Raw genomic sequence first — 23,907 nt, forward strand, 5'->3', positions numbered from 1 at the left:
GCAGGCCATACGGCTTGCCATATGGCCTGCCAGTGTGAAAAATGGCCAGCTATACGGCCAAGGCAAACAGCCTAAAAAACGGATGACCAAAGCAAACATGCAGCAAAACGACCTTCCATACGGCTTGCCATTCGGCTTGCCAGCCGTATGGCAGCTGAATCCAAGTCTATTTAAAGGGCCTCTTCCATTCATTTCAACACACACTCAATTTGCAATTCACTTTATATTTTCAATCTCTTTAGTTAGTTTTTAGTAGTAGCTAGCTTAGCTTTTATTTTCTGCAGGATATCCCGGCGAGTCCCTGTGATCTCGGGCAGATTTCTTCAGTCTTTTTAGGTTTTTATCCGAAACGCTTGTCTTCTTAATTAAACATGTATTGTTACCATTTATGAAACGACCCGTCCATATTACTATAAATGCAGTACGTTATTCATTGGTCCCATAGCGAGGTAATTGACCGCTATATGATACGTTTTAGAAAATATTGCATTCGTTTCATAAAAAGCACACCATTATTATACATAATACGAGTTTTAAACATATGGGCGATTATTTACAAAATAATCCCCATGATACATCGATTTTCAAATATTACAAAGGTGACATAACAGTCGAATATAATACATGAACAAAGTTTTATTGAATGCAACCCTCTTTTAAACAAAAGCATGAGACTCCATGCAAAGGTTGCTCAGATAATGCGACAGCGGAAGACTTTTTTAAGGACCTGAGAATAAACATGATTAAACAGTCAACACAAAGGTTGGTGAGATATATAGGTTTAAAGCTAGCATCGATATAAATATAGACCACAAGATTTCATAGTTACAAACATTTCAATAAAGATATTCTATAAGTTGTTGAGCGCTTCGGTAACCATACTTAACCATTAATGTGGCATATTCCCTTTATTATGAAATCTCCCTACACTGTACCAAGTGTAGTAAAAATGAAGTACTATGCAACCGTTTACGATACTAGAGCGACTAGCCCGGTTGGGGTTGTCAAACCTGATAGATCTATCAATAGGATTCGCGCTTACATGTTCTTACCACATGTAAATATTAGTTACCAAGCTATTAGGGAATATATGCAAGGTGGTACAACTCAACGTAGAATATATTTTAAGTACTTGTGTCTATGGCGTAAAACATAAAATGCATGTATTCTCATCCCAAAATATTTGTAGAGTTTAAAAATGGGACTATATACTCACAGTAGTAAAAGTATATTAATAATAAGTTTTCAACTTATTAAAAATATTATCGTCGTCCTTGGATTCACGAACCTATAACAATAATAACGATTCAGATAATAATACGACATATAAAATAAAGCAAGTTCATAGAATACTTATATAATAATTTTTAACATTTTATGTTGGTAGTCCAAAATAGTTCGAAAAGTCCATTAATCGGTATATATATATAATCTTAGAATTACCCCATGACGTATTGTGTACGTATTGTATTGCATCAATCCAGAGACGTATTGTATATGTATTGTCTTAGAATTAACTAAGACGTATTGTGTACGTATTGTCTTAGGATTTATCAAAACGTATTGTGCACGTATTGTCATGGAACGTACCAAGATTATTATATATATACAATCTCGGAATTAACCAAGATTATAATATTTTGTTATACTAATAACAACATGTCCAAATATATATAGGATATAGAAAAAGTTAGCAAGGATATGGTTAATATAGTCTTTATAATATAAATTTCGTCCATACAACGTTAATTTTAGCAGATTTTGTTTTACTCGCCAAATATTCATTACAACTCCGTTTAAAGTGAATTAAATTGCTATGGATTCCTTAAGAAGTAAATTTAACAAAACCAATTCGAAAAGATCAGCCCAAGTAGTAATTTTTAGAGCTTTACCCTCTTTTTGTGTCGGTGGACAGATTTGGGAAAATCCCGGCATCCACCCAATATATGATTTTTGATAAAATACTTCTACTTTGTCTAAAATCATGAAAAAAATACTGAAAGTCTTATTTACATATATTAACATATTTCCAAAGTCTTAGCCTCGAACTCAAAGTCTAAGATAGGTTTTTAATTCCCAACCCAAAACAGCCCGCTTTTTACCGAATGAATATTAAAGGATATATGTTAAGTTTCAAGGTGTTCTTCATATGTACAAGTTATAAGTTCTTATATTAACTTAATATAACATCATAATACATATAAATAAGTGTTATTAGAGTTAATTTAGAAAGATTAGATTAGTTTTTCAAACAAGTTTAGAATCAACTAAACTATGTTCTAGTTTATAAACTCTTATATAGATAGCTATAAACATATGAATTGAACAAGAGTTGAAGTAGAGTTTTTACCTCAAGTTTAGAATGTAAATTTGCTGGAAAGAGGTAGTAGAACAAAACTTGAGAGAGTTCTTGCAAGTGTGTGTAAAAATGAGTTAGAAATGGTGCTTATTTATAGGCTTGAAAATTTGGTTTTTAGTGAAAATATCTAAGATAAGTTAAAATATATTAAGTCATAGATGACATATTAAATTGATTAGGTCATGGATGACATATTACACAAATAATTTCATATTTCTATTGGTATATACCAATAGTAAATACTTCTAGAAGCTATGTATAATACATGTAAAAATACCGTATGAATGCGAGTAGAGTTCTTGAGGAGATTGAACGGAAATACGAGTATAGCTATCCTTTATATGTATTGGTATATTATAAAGTGTATTCAATACTTGTAAGGATGTATTTACACTCGTAATACATTGTATGTACATACATTTTAATTTAAGTTAATTACGTCGTTTAAATAGTAACATATATATTGTTCAAAAACTCTTTAAATTAGTAGTATGAAAAAATATATATATATAAATATATATATATATATATATATATATATATATATATATATATATATATATATATATATATATATATATATATATATATAATACTTTGTTAATATACTTAATGATATATTTAATTATCATATTTTTAAGTTAAATATATACACATATATATAATTAATACAAGTTATGACGTTCGTGAATCGCAGGAATAAAAGGGTGGTCAACTGCTTATATAAAATTCTTTCCGGAGGTTCAAGACTTATTAAAATTCATTGCTTATCATGTCGAAATTATTAAATCATATAAATAGTATAATCAAGTTGTCGGAAAAATCCGGGTCATCACAGTACCTACCCGTTAAAGAAATTTCGTCCCGAAATTTGAAGTAGTACCTATTTAATGGGCGGTGTATGTAAACAGATGTGGATACTTCTTTTTCATCTGGTCCTCTTTTTCCCAAGTGAACTCGGGACCTCTTCAAGCATTCCAACGAACCCTAACTATAGGTATGTTGCTTTGCTTGAGCTGTTTGACTTCACGGTCCATGATTTCGACAGGCTCTTCTATAAAATTGTAACACCCCGTTTTCCCGTACGCGTCTAAAGGTACGTACTTAATCAATAGTACGCTTATAACTTACTCGTTATGTGAATAAAGGAACTAAAGTGTTAGTTGGGTGTAAGTGCATATATGTATATGTGTGTGTATATATATATAGGTATATTCAAATGCGTGCATGTACGCGTATATGAATGTGTTGTGTTTGGCGTCGAGTCGTGTGAGACTTAAGGTCGAGGTTTAGACGTGCATAGGAAGGGTGAAAGTTGTTGTGCTTGTGTTTGAACTTTTGTTTTATGATTTGTTGTCAAAGTGACCAGGAACAGGCCAATGCCATGCCGCGAGGAATGGGGCCGCGACGCGACAATCAAAGCAAATCCAGATCAGAACTTGAGTTAAGAAGGGTGGTTTTTCCTTCTTTATGTCGCGCCGCGATAATTGAGCCGCGCCGCGATACATCTGTAGTTCAAACTCCGAATTTTTACTCAAATTAAATAGGGTTTAGGGGTAATTTAGTCTTTTTACATGTAGATCTGGTTGGAGCTTTTAATATCAACCACTTATCCTATATTCTCGTTTCTTTTCCATTTTCTTTCATAAATTTCTCTTAAAACTTAAAATCCACTTAGTTTATACTTGAGATTTGAAGAAAGAGTTTTGTGAATCAATCCTAGAAGCAAGAATTAAAGTTGTTCTCCTTGCTATTAGCTACAAGAGGATAGTTTTGGTAAGTCTCAACTTTAAGTTTCAAGTTTTATTTAGTTAAGCTAGGGTTTGGTTCATATGGGAATTGTGTGACCCATTTGAGGGTTAAATGGGTGGATTTTGAGTTAGATTGTTGAAAGGAAACCCTAATTACCATAATCTAGGGTTTGGTCTAATGAAATGGGGTTGGTAAGTGTTAATGGTGTTGTAAGCATTAAATACACTTGTTAAATGTTGGTGAGATTGTGAATAGGTCATGTATGACAAAGTTTGATTGTGTAAGTGTCAAAATGGGTCATATGAGTCAAAGTTGAACAAATTGGGTAAAATGGGTATGAAATACACCAAGTTTATGTTAGTTGGTGTTATTAAACCCTAATCACTAGCTTTTAGTGGTTTATGACGAGGCATGGCCATTAATGGGCGGTTTTGGTGTAGTTGAGTCATTTAATGCAAATGGGTGATTAAATGCTCAAGGGTTAGTGTTTGGAATTTAATTCAATTAGATTGTATGTTAATGAATGCATAATGTAATAGGTACGTTACATTGAAGAGTTGCAAGCTCGGTTAGCTTTCACAAGGGACTTGAGGTGAGTGGAAAATCTATATATGTATGTGTATGATTTACGTGCCGTATTAATGGTGTCACATAGCCGTTTTGTAACCAAAGTTGTGAGACATAGCCGTTTTGTCCATGTTTTATATTTATGCACATAGCCGTGTTTGTGCATATAGTGGCGAGTAATAGCCGTGTTTTACTCCCACATTATTATCCGTGTTATTGTACACATAGCCGTGTTGGTGTACATGATTGTGAGTAATAGCCGTGTTTTACTCACATGTTGATCAAGTGATGCCATAGCCGTTTTTGGGAACACTTGGGGGTGATGCCATAGCCGTTTTTGGAACACCTCGGGGGTTAGTATACCATAGCCGTGTTTAGGAGCTAACGGTTGTTATGAACATCGATGACTTGTTTCGCGAAGTCATTCCCCTACGAAGAATTGGGTTAACCATGGGTTATAGTTGTTAACGTTAACATTTCGATTAATGCTATGATTACTATGCTATTAATGTTGCTAGTTGTACGATTTGATGATACTAGCTTGTTTATCGAGATGTTATGTGGTTGTGTGCGTTATATGATATCGTGGATGCGTGTGGGTAAGTCTTATTTGCATGTATATATTTATTCTACTCACTAAGCTTTGCTTACCCCTCTCGTTTTTTATCTTTTTAGATGCAGGCGCGGACAAGTGCAAGGGGGTCGTTGGGCATTAGGTGTCCCTTGTTGTTGTTATGTTGGAGCTTTTAGAAGTTGGCCTAGTTTGGGTAGTTTAGTCCCAAAACATGCTCGGAACGTCGTTTGGTTTATAAACTATAATTTTGTAATGGGTCAACCTTGTACTAAACTTTATTCGTGGCCTTCGTGCCTTTTGTAAACAATTAATTGTTATGCGTTTTAAATGGAACTCGTGAAATGGGTTACATATTTATTTGGCGTGAAATTGTGTTGTATAAAAAAAAATTTATCGTATGGATTACGGGTTGGGTTGTTACAAAAATGCAGTTTCTCGTCGATTTGGATTTCTTCAAGAGGAACAGTGAGGTCTTCTTTTGCAAGGCATTTCCTTAGGTTCGAGACGTGAAAGGTATTGTGTACTCCAGCAAGTTGTTGTGGTAGCTTAAGTCGATAAACCACCGGTCCAATACGTTCGATGATCTTGAATGGTCCTATGTATCTTGGGTTCAATTTACCCCTCTTACCAAAGCGTATCACACCTTTCCAAGGTGACACCTTTAACATAACCATGTCATCATCCTAAAATTCTAATGGCTTCCTTCGAACATCAGCATCGCTCTTTTGACGACTTTGGGCGGTCTTCAATCTCTCCTTAATTTGCACAATCTTATCAGTAGTCTCCTGTATGATCTCGGGACCAGTCAGTTATCTGTCACCTACTTCATTCCAACAGATAGGGGATCTACACTTTCTTTCATAAAGTGCTTCGAATGGTGCAGCATTAATACTCGTATGATAACTATTGTTATACGAGAATTCTGTCAATGGTAAATATTTATCCCATCCGTTTCCGAAATCGATCATACATGCTCTAAGCATGTCTTCAAGAGTCTGAATGGTCCTTTCACTTTGCCCATCGGTCTGAGGATGATATGCAGTGCTCATATCCAGACGAGTCCCTAGAGCTTCATGTAGTGATTGCCAAAACCTTGACGTAAACCGACTGTCGCGATCGGATATAATGGAGATAGGTACTCCATGTCTTGAAACAACTTCCTTCATGTATAATCGTACCAATTTCTCCATCTTATCCATTTCCTTCATAGGTAGGAAATGTGCAGATTTGGTGAGACGATCGACAATTACCCAAATGGTGTCGTAACCCCATGCAGTCTTTGGTAGCTTCGTGATGAAATCCATAGTAATACATTCCCATTTCCATTCCGGGATTTCTGGTTGTTGAAGCAGACCTGACGGTTTCTGATATTCCACCTTGACTTTGGAGCAAGTCAAACATTCTTCGATGTACGTTGCAATATCAGCTTTCAAATTTGGCCACCAAAAGTGTGCTTTAAGATCTTGATACATCTTTTCAGCTCCGGGATGTATCGAGTATCTCGTCTTATGTGCCTCATCCAAAACCAATTTTCTTAATCCTTTAAACTTCGGTACCCAAATGCATCCAGCGAAGTATCGGGTTCCGTCCTCCCGTGTAACAAGCTGTTTATCTAACCCTTTAAGCATCTCATTTCCAAAGTTTTCTTCAGAAAGAGCTCCTTGTTGAGCCTCCTTAATTTGGGTAGTGACGTTCGTACGAATCTTCATATTCATTTCTCGTACTCGAATCGGCTCTCTTTCCTTCCCACTTAACGCATCTGCTACTACATTTGCTTTTCCGGGATGATATCGAATTTCATAATCATAGTCGTTTATCAGCTCGATCCACCTACGTTGCCTCATGTTCAGTTGTTTTTGGGTGAAGATATGTTGAAGGCTTTTATGATCGGTATACACAGTACATTTAACCCCGTACAAGTAGTGTCTCCAAATCTTTAATGCAAACACCACTGCTCCCAATTCTAGATCATGAGTCATATAATTTTGTTCATGAATCTTCAGTTGTCGGGATGCATATGCAATAACCTTCTTTCGTTGCATGAGGACACAACCAAAACCTTTTTCACAATAAATTACAAAATCATCGTTCCCTTCAGGTAACGATAGAATAGGCGATGTAGTCAACTTCTTCTTCAATAATTGAAATGCGGCTTCCTGCTCAGAAGTTCATTCATACTTCTTCCCTTTGTGTGTTAATGCTGTTAATGGTTTGGCTATCCGGGAAAAATCTTGAATAAACCTTCTGTAATAGCCAACAAGACCCAAAAATTGGCGTATTTGCGTTGGAGTCTTTGGGGTCTCCCACTTTTCAATGGCTTCAATCTTGGCTGGATCAACCTGAATTCCTTCACTGCTGACAATGTGACCAAGGAACTGTACTTCCTTCAGCCAAAAGGCGCACTTGGAAAACTTTGCGTATAACTGTTCTTTCTTTAACAGTTCCAGCACCAACGTTAAGTGTTGTTCATGTTCTGCTTCATTCTTAGAATAAATAAGAATGTCATCAATAAATACAATAACAACCTTATCCAAATACGGACTGCATACCCGATTCATGAGGTCCATGAATACAGCTGGTGCATTTATCAGCCCGAACGGCATGACTAAAAATTCATAATGACCGTAGCGTGTCCGAAATGCGGTTTTTGGAATATCTTCTTCTTTGACACGCAACTGATGATAACCCGATCTTAGGTCAATTTTGGATTAAACACGTGATCCTTGCAGCTGATCAAACAAGTCATCAATTCTCGGTAATGGGTACCGATTCTTTATAGTTAACTTATTTAATTCGCAATAATCTATACACATTCGAAAGGATCCATCTTTCTTCTTGACGAATAAAATCGGATCTCCCCACGGTGAAGTGCTCGGTCGAATGAATCCACGGTCCAGTAATTATTGTAACTGGCTTTGTAACTCTTTCATCTCAGACGATGTAAGTCTGTATGGAGCACGAGCCACTGGTACATCTCCTGGTACTAGATCTATTTGAAATTCTACTGATCTAAATGGAGGTAATCCCGGTAACTCTTCCGGAAAGACTTCAGGAAATTCTCTTGCCACAGGCACGTCGTTGATGCTCTTCTCTTTCTCCTTCATTTTGACTTTATTAACATGTGCTAGGATAGCATAGCACCCTTTCTTCAAGCACTTTTGAACTTTCAAGCAGCTAACGAGTTTTAGCTTTGAGTTACCCTTCTCTCCATAAATCATTACTTCCATTTTATCCTTACGGGGAATGCGAATTGCCTTCTTGGCACACACAACTTAAGCTCCTATTTTGGACATCTAGTCCATACCGACTATTACATCAAAACTTCCTAATTCTACGGGTATCAAATCAATTTTAAACATTTTTCCGGCTAAATTTATTTTACAATCACGGCAAATTTTATCGGCTTTAATTAGTTTACCATTAGCTAACTCAATCATGTACTTAGCATCTAGAGGTAATGATGAACAATTCAATTTAGCATAAAAGTCTCTACACATGTAACTTCTATTGGCACCAGTATCAAATATAATAGATGCAGATAAGTCATTAATGGTAAACGTACCCGTAACAAGCTCCGGGTCTTCACACGCCTCTCTAGCATTAATAACAAATGCTCTTCCCCGTGCAGGTCCGTTATTCTTCTCTGAATTTGGGCACTAGCTCTTAATATGACCCTGTTTCCCACACTCGTAACAAGTAACAGTAGCCAAGGCAGTTCTATTTGTATTGGTGGCAGGAGTCTTGGTGCCATTTGTATTTGTAACGGGAACCCAACAATCTTCAGCAAGATGACCCCTTCGATTACATTTGTTGCACACCACATTACAAAAACCAGTGTGATGTTTATGGCATCTGTTACATAAGGGATTATGCCCTTTGTAACCTGAGCTTGAACCACTACCCGCACCTTGCGTGGTTTCCTGTTTCTTAAGAGATTGTTGCTGGTGACCTCGATCACGGTTTCCATCCCACTTTCTTGTGTTATCCGTTACCTTGGCATCGGTATTTGATGCGTTCTTATCCAGGATGATCTGATCCATTAGCTCGTTTGCCATGGTTATAGCTTCATGAATTGTCTTGGGTTTGGATGCTGTAACATTGGCCTTGATGTTCTTTGGCAAACCATCTTTGTACAATTCAATCTTTCGCTCTTCCGTTGGTACCAATTCAGGACATAACAAAGCTAATTCTATGAATTGCCTATTATAGTTGGTAAGTTCAGTTCTGACAACTTTTAGATTTCGTAACTCGGCTTCCATTTTTCTAACCTCGTTCCTTGGGCAGTATTCATTGATTAGCATATTTTTCAACTCCTCCCAAGGAGTATAATATGCTTCATTGCCCCCTACAGCTTTTACATAATTTTTCCACCATGTAAGTGTACTATCCTGTAATGTGCATGAAGCATACTTTGTCCTATCCTCTTCCGCACAACCACTGATTTTAAATACAGACTCGAGCTTTTCGAACCATCGGGTTAAACCGACTGGTCCTTCTGTTTCGCTGAATGATGAAGGTTTGCAACCTTGAAATGCTTTATATGTGCATCCAACAAGAGGGTTGGTGTTATTTGCTGATGCTCTTGCCGCTTCGACCCAAAGCATACTGTCGTTTACACGTTGGTTGATAAGCTCCTCAATTTCTTGTTCCGTCATTTGGTTTAATCGAGCCATGTTTCTTCAATAAACATATAAGATAATTAATTACATAGAATATTATAGATGTAGTGAGTAATTATTGGTACATCATGGCATATTAATAATATGAACCAATTATTATAAAATCATTTTCTTCTTATTAGCATTTTATAATTATTTCTAGGGTATTACCTACCCGTTCAAGTTCATACTTAATAGCTTAGTACAAAAATTAACTACTACAATCTAGATAATATTCTATTATGAAAAATTTAAAGTAAAATCACATAATCATTTCACGCTTATTCATGATATAACAATACAATACCAGTATTTCACATAGGTTTATTTTACATAATACATATGTAGGATAAAATAAAGCACACTACATAATATTATACATAGCGTGAAATGTTATCATAGCGGGAGGTGATTCAAAAACGACGGGGCCTTTTAGTTGTTGGTGAATCAATTTGTTTAGGTGGAATGAGGGATAGACGCACAGTGTATTTTGTTGTTGGTCGTGGATTGGAGGTACTTGGTATCTTGGTGGGATTATCAGGGAGATTTATGTGGTAAGGGTGGTTTGGTGGTAAAAGGTGTCGGTTCTCAAGCCCTACTACAATAGGAAGTTTAACATCCCTTGTTGCATTATTCCAATCTTGTTTAAAAATTTCTTTGACTTCTTCCTCCGCCTCAGGATCGTTTTCAGGTTCTTTCACTTCTAGTTCTTATGGAATTTGTGAATCTTCCCAAAATGCATCCCACTCTAGGTCATCATCGTCATCAGTTATATAGATGATTGATACGTCTTTCTTCGAGTCATTGTGGTTATCAGATAAGTCAATGATTGGTACTTTTGCTGGAGATTCCTCTTCGGAGTCGCTGAATGTGATAATGAGGTTGGTGCTAGAAGTAGACATCTATCACACATTAACTACCACATTAGTAATATACCACATAATATTTACATGTTATAGTATTTAATTTCCGACCAAAAATGATAAGCAATGGTTTTCAAAAACAAGTTCGGTCGAAGTCCAGGCTCACTAATGCATCCCAACAAATACCGGTCAGACACACTAATGCAATTTCTGGTTCGCTAAGACCTCTGCTCTGATGCCAACTGAAATGACCCGTCCATATTACTATAAATGAAGTACGTTATTCATTGGTCCCATAGCGAGGTAATTGACCTCTCTATGATACGTTTTAGAAAATATTGCATTCGTTTCATAAAAAGCACACCATTATTATACATAATACGAGTTTTAAACATATGGGCGATTATTTACAAAATAATCCCCATGATACATCGATTTTCAAATATCAAAAAGGTGACATAACAGTCGAATATAATACATGATCAAAGTTTTATTGAATGCAACCCTCTTTTAAACAAAAGCATGAGACTCCATGCAAAGCTTGCTCAGATAATACGATAGCGGAAGACTTTCTTAAGGACCTGAGAATAAACATGCTTAAACAGTCAACACAAAGGTTGGTGAGATATATAGGTTTAAAGCTAGCATCGATATAAATATAGACCACAAGATTTCATAGTTACAAACATTTCAATAAAGATATTCTATAAGTTGTTGAGCGCTTCGGTAACCATACTTAACCATTAATGTGGCATATTCCCTTTATTATGAAATCTCCCTACACTGTACTAAGTGTAGTAAAAACGAAGTACTATGCAACCGTTTACGATACTAGAGCGACTAGCCCGGTTGGGGTTGTCAAACCCGATAGATCTATCAATAGGATTCGCGCTTACATGTTCTTACAACATGTAAATATTAGTTACCAAGCTATTAGGGAAGATATACAAGGTGGTACAACTCAACGTAGAATATATTTTAAGTACTTGTGTGTATGGCGTAAAACATAAAATGCATGTATTCTCATCCCAAAATATTTGTAGAGTTTAAAAATGGGACTATATACTCACAGTAGTAAACGTATATTAATAATAAGTTTTCAACTTATTAAAAATATGATCGTCGTCCTTGGATTCACGAACCTATAACAATAATAACGATTTAGATAATAATACGACATATAAAATAAAACAAGTTCATAGAATACTTATATAATAATTTTTAACATTTTATGTTGGTAGTCCAAAATAGTTCAAAAAGTCCATTAATCGGTATATATATATAATCTTAGAATTACCACATGGCGTATTGTGTACGTATTGTATTTCATCAATCCAGATACGTATTGTATATGTATTGTCTTAGAATTAACTAAGACGTATTGTGTACGTATTGTCTTAGGATTTATCAAAACGTATTGTGCACGTATTGTCATGGAACGTACCAAGATTATTATATATATACAATCTCGGAATTAACCAAGATTATAATATTTTGTTATACTAATGATAACATGTCAAAATATATATAGGATATAGGAAAAGTTAGCAAGGATATGGTTAATATAGTTTTTATAATATAAATTTCGTCCATACAACGTTAATTTTAGCAGATTTTGTTTTACTCGTCAAATATTCATTACAACTCCGTTTAAAGTGAATAAAATTGCTATGTATTCCTTAAGAAGTAAATTTAACAAAACAAATTCGAAAAGATTAGCCCAAGTAGTAATTTTTAGAGCTTTACCCTCTTTTTGTGTCGGTGGACAGATTTGGGAAAATCCCGGCATCCACCCAATATATGATTTTTGATAAAATACTTCCACTTTGTCTAAAATCATGAAAAAAATACTGGAAGTCTTATTTACATATATTAACATATTTCCAAAGTCTTAGCCTCAAACTCAAAGTCTAAGATAGGTTTTTAATTCCCAACCCAAAACAGCCCGCTTTTTACCGAATGAAGATTAAGGATATATGTTAAGTTTCAAGGTGTTCTTCATATGTACAAGTTATAAGTTCTTATATTAACTTAATATAACATCATAATATATATAAATAAGTGTTATTAGAGTTAAGTTAGAAAGATTAGATTAGTTTTTCAAACAAGTTTAGAATCAAATAAACTATGTTCTAGTTTATAAACTCTTATATAGATAGCTATAAACATATGAATTGAACAAGAGTTGAAGTAGAGTTTTTACCTCAAGTTTAGAATGTAAAGTTGCTGAAACGAAGTAGTAGAATAAAACTTGAGAGAGTTCTTGCAAGTGTGTGTAAAAATGAGTTAGAAATGGTGCTTATTTATAGGCTTGAAAATTTAGTTTTTAGTGAAAATATTTAAGATAAGTTAAAATGTATTAAGTCATGGATGACATATTATATTGATTAGGTCATGGATGACATATTACACAAATAATTGCAGATTTCTATTGGTATATACCAATAGTAAATACTTCTAGAAGCTGTGTATAATACGGGTAAAAATACCGTATGAATGCGAGTAGAATTCTTGAGGAGATTGAACGGAAATACGAGTATAGCTATCCTTTATATGTATTGGTATATTATAAAGTGTATTCAATACTTGTAAGGATGTATTTACACTCGTAATACATTGTATGTACATACATTTTAATTTAAGTTAATTACGTCGTTTAAATAGTAACATATATATTGTTCAAAAACTCTTTAAATTAGTAGTATGAAAATATATATATATATATATATATATAATACTTTGTTAATATACTTAATGAGATATTTAATTATCATATTTTCAAGTTAAATATATGTATATATACACATATATATAATTAATACAAGTTATGACGTTCGTGAATCGTAGGAATAAAAGGGTGGTCAACTGCTTATATAAAATTTTTTCCGGAGGTTCAAGACTTATTAAAATTCATTGCTTATCATGTCGAAATTATTAAATCGTATAAATAGTATAATCAAGTAGTCGGAAAAATCCGGGTCATCACAATTTATATTTAATAATGCGTTTCGATATTGCCATGTTAGCTTAATTAATCTGTATGTTGCCATGATAGAAGTTTGGGCTAGCGTAGTTATGTTAAATTAGTACGGTTATCGTTGTTATGCTTAACTTGTGATTCCGACAGATTTGTATGCTAGCATCTTAAGGATTGACCAACCTAGGTTGTGATCAGGACTTGTCTACCTTTATGAACTTAGCTACTTCATAGGATTAAGACCCCTGGTTATACTATATCTGAAGATTCTATGAACTCGGTATGGCCGGAGTTCCCGAGAGGCATCTAATACGCTTTTAGGACACGAAACCTAGGAATTGAGACATGAATGACCTAGTATGCTTATTGACTGTTCCGAAGAGACCTCATAGGAGCTGTTAAGATCTAGTTAGTGCCTTAATGGTATGACCCACACCTATTGCATATTCTTGTTTAATTGTTGCTCTAGGATTAAGTTATATTAACTGTTTAGGTATCTATCAGGTTTCTATCTGCTTTACTTTCATTATATCAACTATAATGCTGTATAATGTTTGGATTGGTATGATCTCATTAGTATGATGAAATGGTTTTTAGTTTTCATTTAAGGTTTTGTCAACTTGTCCCGACAGACTCCTTTCGATTGTGATCGGTGTTCAATCAACACGGCACGTTGTTATTCAGTTCACTAAACTGATAACGAGGGTTAGGATTAGAACTCAACTCACTAATAAACCTAGTGCTTTACTAAGGATAACCTCCGAGGTATAGTTACCTTTCAATTATACAACCAAGTGACATGCTTTTCACTACTCAACGTGAACTCCGAGAGTCTAGAGATAAGTAGGTTTATGTAATTGGATCATCCAACCAGATCTACACCATTCTTATCTTAGCTATAACATAAACATAATTACCTTTCCCTAGCCCAAACAGATATCTTGTTCAACATTTCCCTGATCTGCATACTTCGGATATCCTTCCACTTTCTTTACTTTTTCGCACTTAGGAATATTAGCTTAAAACCAACTACTATCCTTTATCTAGGTAATTTAACCAATGACAATTATCCACTTGGTCTTCAATTCGTTAAACCGTTCAAAAGTGCGACCCTAGATTAACTTACACCTTCTGCATTAGAAAGTTATAAGTAAATTTAGGCCCCGCAAAATATAAATAATAAACCATTGTTCGCTACTCTGATAGCTGATTCTGACGCCTTGCGGCCTAACGACACCGCATAAATAAAACCGACCATTTCAGTCATATCATAGTAAGTAACAAGTTTTTGGCGCCACTGCCGGGGAGCGAATATTTTGATTGAGAAATATTTTAAACAGATAAAAGTATTGTTTGGTGGTGTCTAAGAAAGACAATTTTACATGGACTTGGTTGTTGGATTTTCTAAACAATCTACAATTATATTGGAACCAAAAGGATCATGCCTCTCCGTAGTCAGCCTGGGCACCTAAATACGAAGTAATCTGTGCAAAGACCTATCAATTGGAATATCCGATAAGGTTAGCGACCGAATTTCAAGAATAATTATTTTAATTAACTATCGATCCTTTTAGTTAATTAATACTTTCTAAAAGTTACTTTTAAGTCTTTTTAAACAGAACATCTAAAAATGGAACAACAAAACGCCCTTGCTTCTATGCAAAAGTCATGCTTAGAAGAAAGAGGATGACCAATCACCTTAGGAAGCGAAGGAACTCCTGAAATCAACTCACACATGATCAAACTAGTCATCATGATCTGTAAATTTCAAGGATTACTGACCGGCGATCCAAACTTTCACTTAAACGAATTTATCAGTCTGGTTGACTCTTTTAAGAAGGAAGAAAATGAGAAAAACATTTTAAAACTTCATCTTTTTCAATACTCTTTGTCTACACGCGCTTTAACATGGTTTGATGAGCTTAAACTTAATTCAATACATTCATGGGAGGAACTAGACACCAAGTTTTTAAACAAATTTTATCCACCCTCCCTGCAAACCTGTTTAAGAAATGACATCACAAACTTTTCTCAAAAAGAAAACGAGTCATTGTCTGGCATGGAATAGAGTAAAGATGATGCTTAAAAGATATCTAAATCATTCATTAAGTCAGGTAGACATAATCTGCACGCTTTACAATGGTTTGACCAAGGATGATAAGTCTCTCCTAGACATGGCCTCACAAGGCAATTTCATGTCACGAACAGTAGACGAAGCATGGAATCTCTTGGAAACAATAGCTGCACAACAGGAAGATTAGAGCAATGAAGCTACTGAGAAGGATGACGTCTTCGCTCATACAGTAAAAATGCTGGAAACCAAGTTACAAGATCTCACCTGAAATGTCCCGTTCTTATTGATTAAAAACGTTCCATATTAATTGATTTCGTTGCGAGGTTTTGACCTCTATATGAGACGTTTTTCAAAGACTGCATTCATTTTAAAACAAGCCATAACCTTTATTTCATCAATAAAGGTTTAAAAAGCTTTACGTAGATTATCAAATAATGATAATCTAAAATATCCTGTTTACACACGACCATTACATAATGGTTTACAATACACATATGTTACAACAAAATAAGTTTCTTGAATGCAGTTTTTACACAATATCATACAAGCATGGACTCCAAATCTCGTCCTTATTTAAGTATGCGACAGCGGAAGCTCTTAATAATCACCTGAGAATAAACATGCTTAAAACGTCAACAAAAATGTTGGTGAGTTATAGGTTTAACCTATATATATCAAATCATAATAATAGACCACAAGATTTCATATTTCAATACGCATCCCATACATAGAGATAAAAATCATTCGTATGGTGAACACCTGGTAACCGACATTAACAAGATGCATATATAAGAATATCCCCATCATTCCGGGACACCCTTCGGATATGATATTAATTTCGAAGTACTAAAGCATCCGGTACTTTAGATGGGGTTTGTTAGGCCCAATAGATCTATCTTTAGAATTCGCGTCAATTAGGGTGTCTGTTCCCTAATTCTTAGATTACCAGACTTAATAAAAAGGGGCATATTCGATTTCGATAAATTCAACCATAGAATGTAGTTTCACGTACTTGTGTCTATTTTGTAAATCATTTATAAAACCTGCATGTATTCTCATCCCAAAATATTAGATTTTAAAAGTGGGACTATAACTCACTTTCACATATTTTTACTTCGTCGGGAAGTAAGACTTGGCCACTGGTTGATTCACGAACCTATAACAATATATACATATATATCAAAGTATGTTCAAAATATATTTACAACACTTTTAATATATTTTGATGTTTTAAGTTTATTAAGTCAGCTGTCCTCGTTAGTAACCTACAACTAGTTGTCCACAGTTAGATGTACAGAAATAAATTGATAAATATTATCTTGAATCAATCCACGACCCAGTGTATACGTATCTCAGTATTGATCACAACTCAAACTATATATATTTTGGAATCAACCTCAACCCTGTATAGCTAACTCCAACATTCACATATAGAGTGTCTATGGTTGTTCCGAAATATATATAGATGTGTCGACATGATAGGTCGAAACAATGTATACGTGTCTATGGTATCTCAAGATTACATAATATACAATACAAGTTGATTAAGTTATGATTGGAATAGATTTGTTACCAATTTTCACGTAGCTAAAATGAGAAAAATTATCCAATCTTGTTTTACCCATAACTTCTTCATTTTAAATCCGTTTTGAGTGAATCAAATTGCTATGGTTTCATATTGAACTCTATTTTATGAATCTAAACAGAAAAAGTATAGGTTTATTGTCGGAAAAATAAGTTACAAGTCGTTTTTGTAAAGGTAGTCATTTCAGTCGAAAGAACGACGTCTAGATGACCATTTTAGAAAACATACTTCCACTTTGAGTTTAACCATAATTTTTGGATATAGTTTCATGTTCATAATAAAAATCATTTTCTTAGAATAACAACTTTTAAATCAAAGTTTATCATAGTTTTTAATTAACTAACCCAAAACAGCCCGCGGTGTTACTACGACGGCGTAAATCCGGTTTTACGGTGTTTTTCGTGTTTCCAGGTTTTAAATCATTAAGTTAGCATATCCTATAGATATAGAACATGTGTTTAGTTAATTTTAAAAGTCAAGTTAGAAGAATTAACTTTTGTTTGCGAACAAGTTTAGAATTAACTAAACTATGTTCTAGTGATTACAAGTTTAAACCTTCAAATAAGATAGCTTTATGTATATGAATCGAATGATGTTATGAACATCATTACTACCTTAAGTTCCTTGGATAAACCTACTGGAAAAGAGAAAAGTGGATCTAGCTTCAATGGATCCTTGGATGGCTCGAAGTTCTTGAAGCAGAATCATGACACGAAAACAAGTTCAAGTAAGATCATCACTTGAAATAAGATTGTTATAGTTATAGAAATTGAACCAAAGTTTGAATATGATTATTACCTTGTATTAGAATGATAACCTACTGTAAGAAACAAAGATTTCTTGAGGTTGGATGATCACCTTACAAGATTGGAAGTGAGCTAGTAAACTTGAAAGTATTCTTGATTTTATGAAACTAGAACTTTTGGAATTTATGAAGAACACTTAGAACTTGAAGATAGAACTTGAGAGAGATTAATTAGATGAATAAAATTGAAGAATGAAAGTGTTTGTAGGTGTTTTTGGTCGTTGGTGTATGGATTAGATATAAAGGATATGTTATTTTGTTTTCATGTAAATAAGTCATGAATGATTACTCATATTTTTGTAATTTTATGAGATATTTCATGCTAGTTGCCAAATGATGGTTCCCACATGTGTTAGGTGACTCACATGGGCTGCTAAGAGCTGATCATTGGAGTGTATATACCAATAGTACATACATCTAAAAGCTGTGTATTGTACGAGTACGAATACGGGTGCATACGAGTAGAATTGTTGATGAAACTGAACGAGGATGTAATTGTAAGCATTTTTGTTAAGTAGAAGTATTTTGATAAATGTCTTGAATTCTTTCAAAAGTGTATGAATACATATTAAAACACTACATGTATATACATTTTAACTGAGTCGTTAAGTCATCGTTAGTCGTTACATGTAAATGTTGTTTTGAAACCTTTAGGTTAACGATCTTGTTAAATGTTGTTAACCCAATGTTTATAATATCAAATGAGATTTTAAATTATTATATTATCATGATATTATGATATATTAATATATCTTAATATGATATATATTCATTTAAATGTTGTTACAACGATAATCGTTACATATATGTCTCGTTTCGAAATCCTTAAGTTAGTAGTCTTGTTTATATGTATGTAACTCATTGTTAATATACTTATGGAGATACTTACTTATCATAATCTCATGTTAACCATATGTATATCTATATATATATCGTCATGTCATTTTTACAAGTTTTAACGTTCGTGAATCGCCGGTCAACTTGGGTGGTCAATTGTCTATATGAAACATATTTCAATTAATCAAGTCTTAACAAGTTTGATTGCTTAACATGTTGGAAACATTTAATCATGTAAATATCAATCTCAATTAATATATATAAACATGGAAAAGTTCGGGTCACTACAGTACCTACCCGTTAAATAAATTTCGTCCCGAAATTTTAAGCTGTTGAAGGTGTTGACGAATCTTCTGGAAATAGATGCGGGTATTTCTTCTTCATCTGATCTTCACGCTCCCAGTTGAACTCGGGTCCTCTACGAGCATTCCATCGAACCTTAACAATTGGTATCTTGTTTTGCTTAAGTCTTTTAACCTCGCGATCCATTATTTCGACGGGTTCTTCGATGAATTGAAGTTTTTCGTTGATTTGGATTTCATCTAACGGAATAGTGAGATCTTCTTTAGCAAAACATTTCTTCAAATTCGAGACGTGGAAAGTGTTATGTACAGCCGCGAGTTGTTGAGGTAACTCAAGTCGGTAAGCTACTAGTCCGACACGATCAATAATCTTGAATGGTCCAATATACCTTGGATTTAATTTCTCTCGTTTACCAAATCGAACAACGCCTTTCCAAGGTGCAACTTTAAGCATGACCATATCTCCAATTTCAAATTCTATATCTTTTCTTTTAATGTCAGCGTAGCTCTTTTATCGACTTTGGGCGGTTTTCAACCGTTGTTGAATTTGGATGATCTTCTCGGTAGTTTCTTGTATAATCTCCGGACCCGTAATCTGTCTATCCCCCACTTCATTCCAACAAATTGGAGACCTGCACTTTCTACCATAAAGTGCTTCAAACGGCGCCATCTCAATGCTTGAATGGTAGCTGTTGTTGTAGGAAAATTCTGCTAACGGTAGATGTCGATCCCAACTGTTTCCGAAATCAATAACACATGCTCGTAGCATGTCTTCAAGCGTTTGTATCGTCCTTTCGCTCTGCCCATCAGTTTGTGGATGATAGGCAGTACTCATGTCTAGACGAGTTCCTAATGCTTGCTGTAATGTCTGCCAGAATCTTGAAATAAATCTGCCATCCCTATCAGAGATAATAGAGATTGGTATTCCATGTCTGGAGACGACTTCCTTCAAATACAGTCGTGCTAACTTCTCCATCTTGTCATCTTCTCTTATTGGTAGGAAGTGTGCTGATTTGGTGAGACGATCAACTATTACCCAAATAGTATCAAAACCACTTGCAGTCCTTGGCAATTTAGTGATGAAATCCATTGTAATGTTTTCCCATTTCCATTCCGGGATTTCGGGTTGTTGAAGTAGACCTGATGGTTTCTGATGCTCAGCTTTGACCTTAGAACACGTCAAACATTCTCCTACGTATTTAGCAACATCGGCTTTCATACCCGGCCACCAAAAATGTTTCTTGAGATCCTTGTACATCTTCCCCGTTCCAGGATGTATTGAGTATCTGGTTTTATGAGCTTCTCTAAGTACCATTTCTCTCATATCTCCAAATTTTGGTACCCAAATCCTTTCAGCCCTATACCGGGTTCCGTCTTCCCGAATATTAAGATGCTTCTCCGATCCTTTGGGTATTTCATCCTTTAAATTTCCCTCTTTTAAAACTCCTTGTTGCGCCTCCTTTATTTGAGTAGTAAGGTTATTATGAATCATTATATTCATAGATTTTACTCGAATGGGTTCTCTGTCCTTCCTGCTCAAGGCATCGGCTACCACATTTGCCTTCCCCGGGTGGTAACGAATCTCAAAGTCATAATCATTCAACAATTCAATCCACCTACGCTGCCTCATATTCAGTTGTTTCTGATTAAATATGTGTTGAAGACTTTTGTGGTCGGTATATATAATACTTTTGACCCCATATAAGTAGTGCCTCCAAGTCTTTAATGCAAAAACAACTGCGCCTAATTCCAAATCATGCGTCGTATAATTTTGTTCGTGAATCTTCAATTGTCTAGACGCATAAGCAATCACCTTCGTTCGTTGCATTAATACACAACCGAGACCTTGCTTTGATGCGTCACAATAAATCACAAAATCATCATTCCCTTCAGGCAATGACAATATAGGTGCCGTAGTTAGCTTTTTCTTCAATAACTGAAACGCTTTCTCTTGTTCATCATTCCATTCAAATTTCTTCCCTTTATGCGTTAATGCAGTCAAGGGTTTTGCTATTCTGGAAAAGTCTTGGATGAACCTTCTGTAGTAACCAGCTAGTCCTAAAAACTGGCGTATGTGTTTCGGAGTTTTCGGGGTTTCCCACTTTTCAACAGTTTCTATCTTTGCCGGATCCACCTTAATACCTTCTTTGTTCACTATGTGACCGAGGAATTGAACTTCTTCCAACCAAAATGCACACTTTGAAAACTTAGCGTACAATTCTTCCTTCCTCAATACTTCTAACACCTTTCTCAAATGTTCACCGTGTTCTTGGTCATTCTTTGAGTAAATAAGTATGTCATCAATGAAAACAATGACAAAGTTGTCAAGGTATGGTCCACACACTCGGTTCATAAGGTCCATGAACACAGCTGGTGCATTAGTTAAACCAAATGGCATGACCATAAACTCGTAATGACCGTAACGTGTTCTGAAAGCAGTCTTTGGAATATCATCTTCTTTCACCCGCATTTGATGATACCCGGAACGTAAGTCAATCTTTGAATAAACAGACGAGCCTTGTAGTTGATCAAATAAGTCGTTGATTCTCGGTAGTGGGTAGCGGTTCTTGATGGTAAGTTTGTTCAACTCTCGGTAGTCGATACACAACCTGAATGTACCATCTTTCTTCTTGACAAACAAAACAGGAGCTCCCCACGGTGATGTGCTTGGTTGAATGAAACCACGCTCTAAAAGTTCTTGTAATTGGCTTTGCAGTTCTTTCATCTCGCTGGGTGCGAGTCTGTAAGGAGCACGAGCTATTGGTGTAGCTCCTGGTACAAGATCTATTTGAAATTCAACGGATCGATGTGGGGGTAATCCGGGTAATTCTTTCGGAAATACATCGGGAAATTCTTTTGCAATGGGAACATCATTGATGCTCTTTTCTTTAGTTTGTACTTTCTCGACGTGTGCTAGAACAGCATAGCAACCTTTTCTTATTAGTTTTTGTGCCTTCAAATTACTAATAAGATGTAGCTTCGTGTTGCCCTTTTCTCCGTACACCATTAAGGGTTTTCCTTTTTCTCGTATAATGCGAATTGCATTTTTGTAACAAACGATCTCTGCTTTCACTTCTTTCAACCAATCCATACCGATTATCACATCAAAACTCCCTAACTCTACTGGTATCAAATCAATCTTAAATGTTTCGCTAACCAGTTTAATTTCTCGATTCAAACATATATTATCTGCTGAAATTAATTTACCATTTGCTAATTCGAGTAAAAATTTACTATCCAAAGGCGTCAATGGACAACTTAATTTAGCACAAAAATCTCTACTCATATAGCTTCTATCCGCACCCGAATCAAATAAAACGTAAGCAGATTTATTGTCAATACGAAACGTACCCGTAACAAGCTCCGGGTCTTCCTGTGCCTCTGCCGCATTAATATTGAAAACTCTTCCACGGCCTTGTCCATTCGTGTTCTCCTGGTTCGGACAATTTCTAATAATGTGGCCCGGTTTTCCACATTTATAACAAACTACATTGGCATAACTTGCTCCGACACTACTTGCTCCGCCATTACTCGTTCCGACACCATTTGTTCCTTTCGTTCTATTAACCCCTGGTTCGTAGACCTCACACTTAGCCGCGCTATGACCATTTCTTTTACACTTGTTGCAAAATTTGGTGCAGAACCCCGAGTGATTCTTTTCACACCTTTGGCATAGCTGCTTCTGATTGTTGTTGTTGTTGCGGTTATTATTGTTGTTGGGATGATTGTTGTAGTTACTGTTGTTGTTGTTGTTGTTGTTGTTGTTGGGCCGCTTGTTGTAGTTGCGATTGATGTTGCGATTGTTGGGATAATTGTTGCGATTATTGTTGTAATTGCTGTTGTTGTTGTACTGGTGATTCTTATCACCGTTTTCCTCCCACTTTCTTTTGACTTGCTTCACATTAGCCTCTTCAGCAGTCTGTTCTTTAATTCTTTCTTCAATCTGGTTCACTAGTTTGTGAGCCATTCTACATGCCTGTTGTATAGAGGCGGGCTCGTGTGAACTTATATCTTCTTGGATTCTTTCCGGTAATCCTTTCACAAACGCGTCGATCTTCTCTTCCTCATCTTCGAATGCTCCCGAACACAATAGGCACAATTCTGTGAATCGTCTTTCGTACGTGGTAATATCAAATCCTTGGGTTCGTAACCCTCTAAGTTCTGTCTTGAGCTTATTGACCTCGGTTCTGGGACGGTACTTCTCGTTCATCAAGTGCTTGAATGCTGACCACGGTAGTGCGTACGCATCGTCTTGTCCCACTTGCTCTAGATAGGTATTCCACCATGTTAACGCAGAACCTGTGAAGGTATGCGTAGCGTACTTCACTTTGTCCTCTTCAGTACACTTACTTATGGCAAACACCGATTCAACCTTCTCGGTCCACCGTTTCAATCCGATCGGTCCTTCGGTTCCATCAAATTCCAAAGGTTTGCAGGCAGTGAATTCTTTGTAGGTGCATCCTACACGATTTCCTGTACTGCTAGATCCAAGGTTATTGTTGGTATGTAGCGCAGCCTGTACTGCGGCTATGTTTGAAGCTAGAAAAGTACGGA

Source organism: Rutidosis leptorrhynchoides, chromosome 5, assembly GCF_046630445.1.
Source record: "Rutidosis leptorrhynchoides isolate AG116_Rl617_1_P2 chromosome 5, CSIRO_AGI_Rlap_v1, whole genome shotgun sequence".
NCBI classification, from domain to species: domain Eukaryota; kingdom Viridiplantae; phylum Streptophyta; class Magnoliopsida; order Asterales; family Asteraceae; genus Rutidosis; species Rutidosis leptorrhynchoides.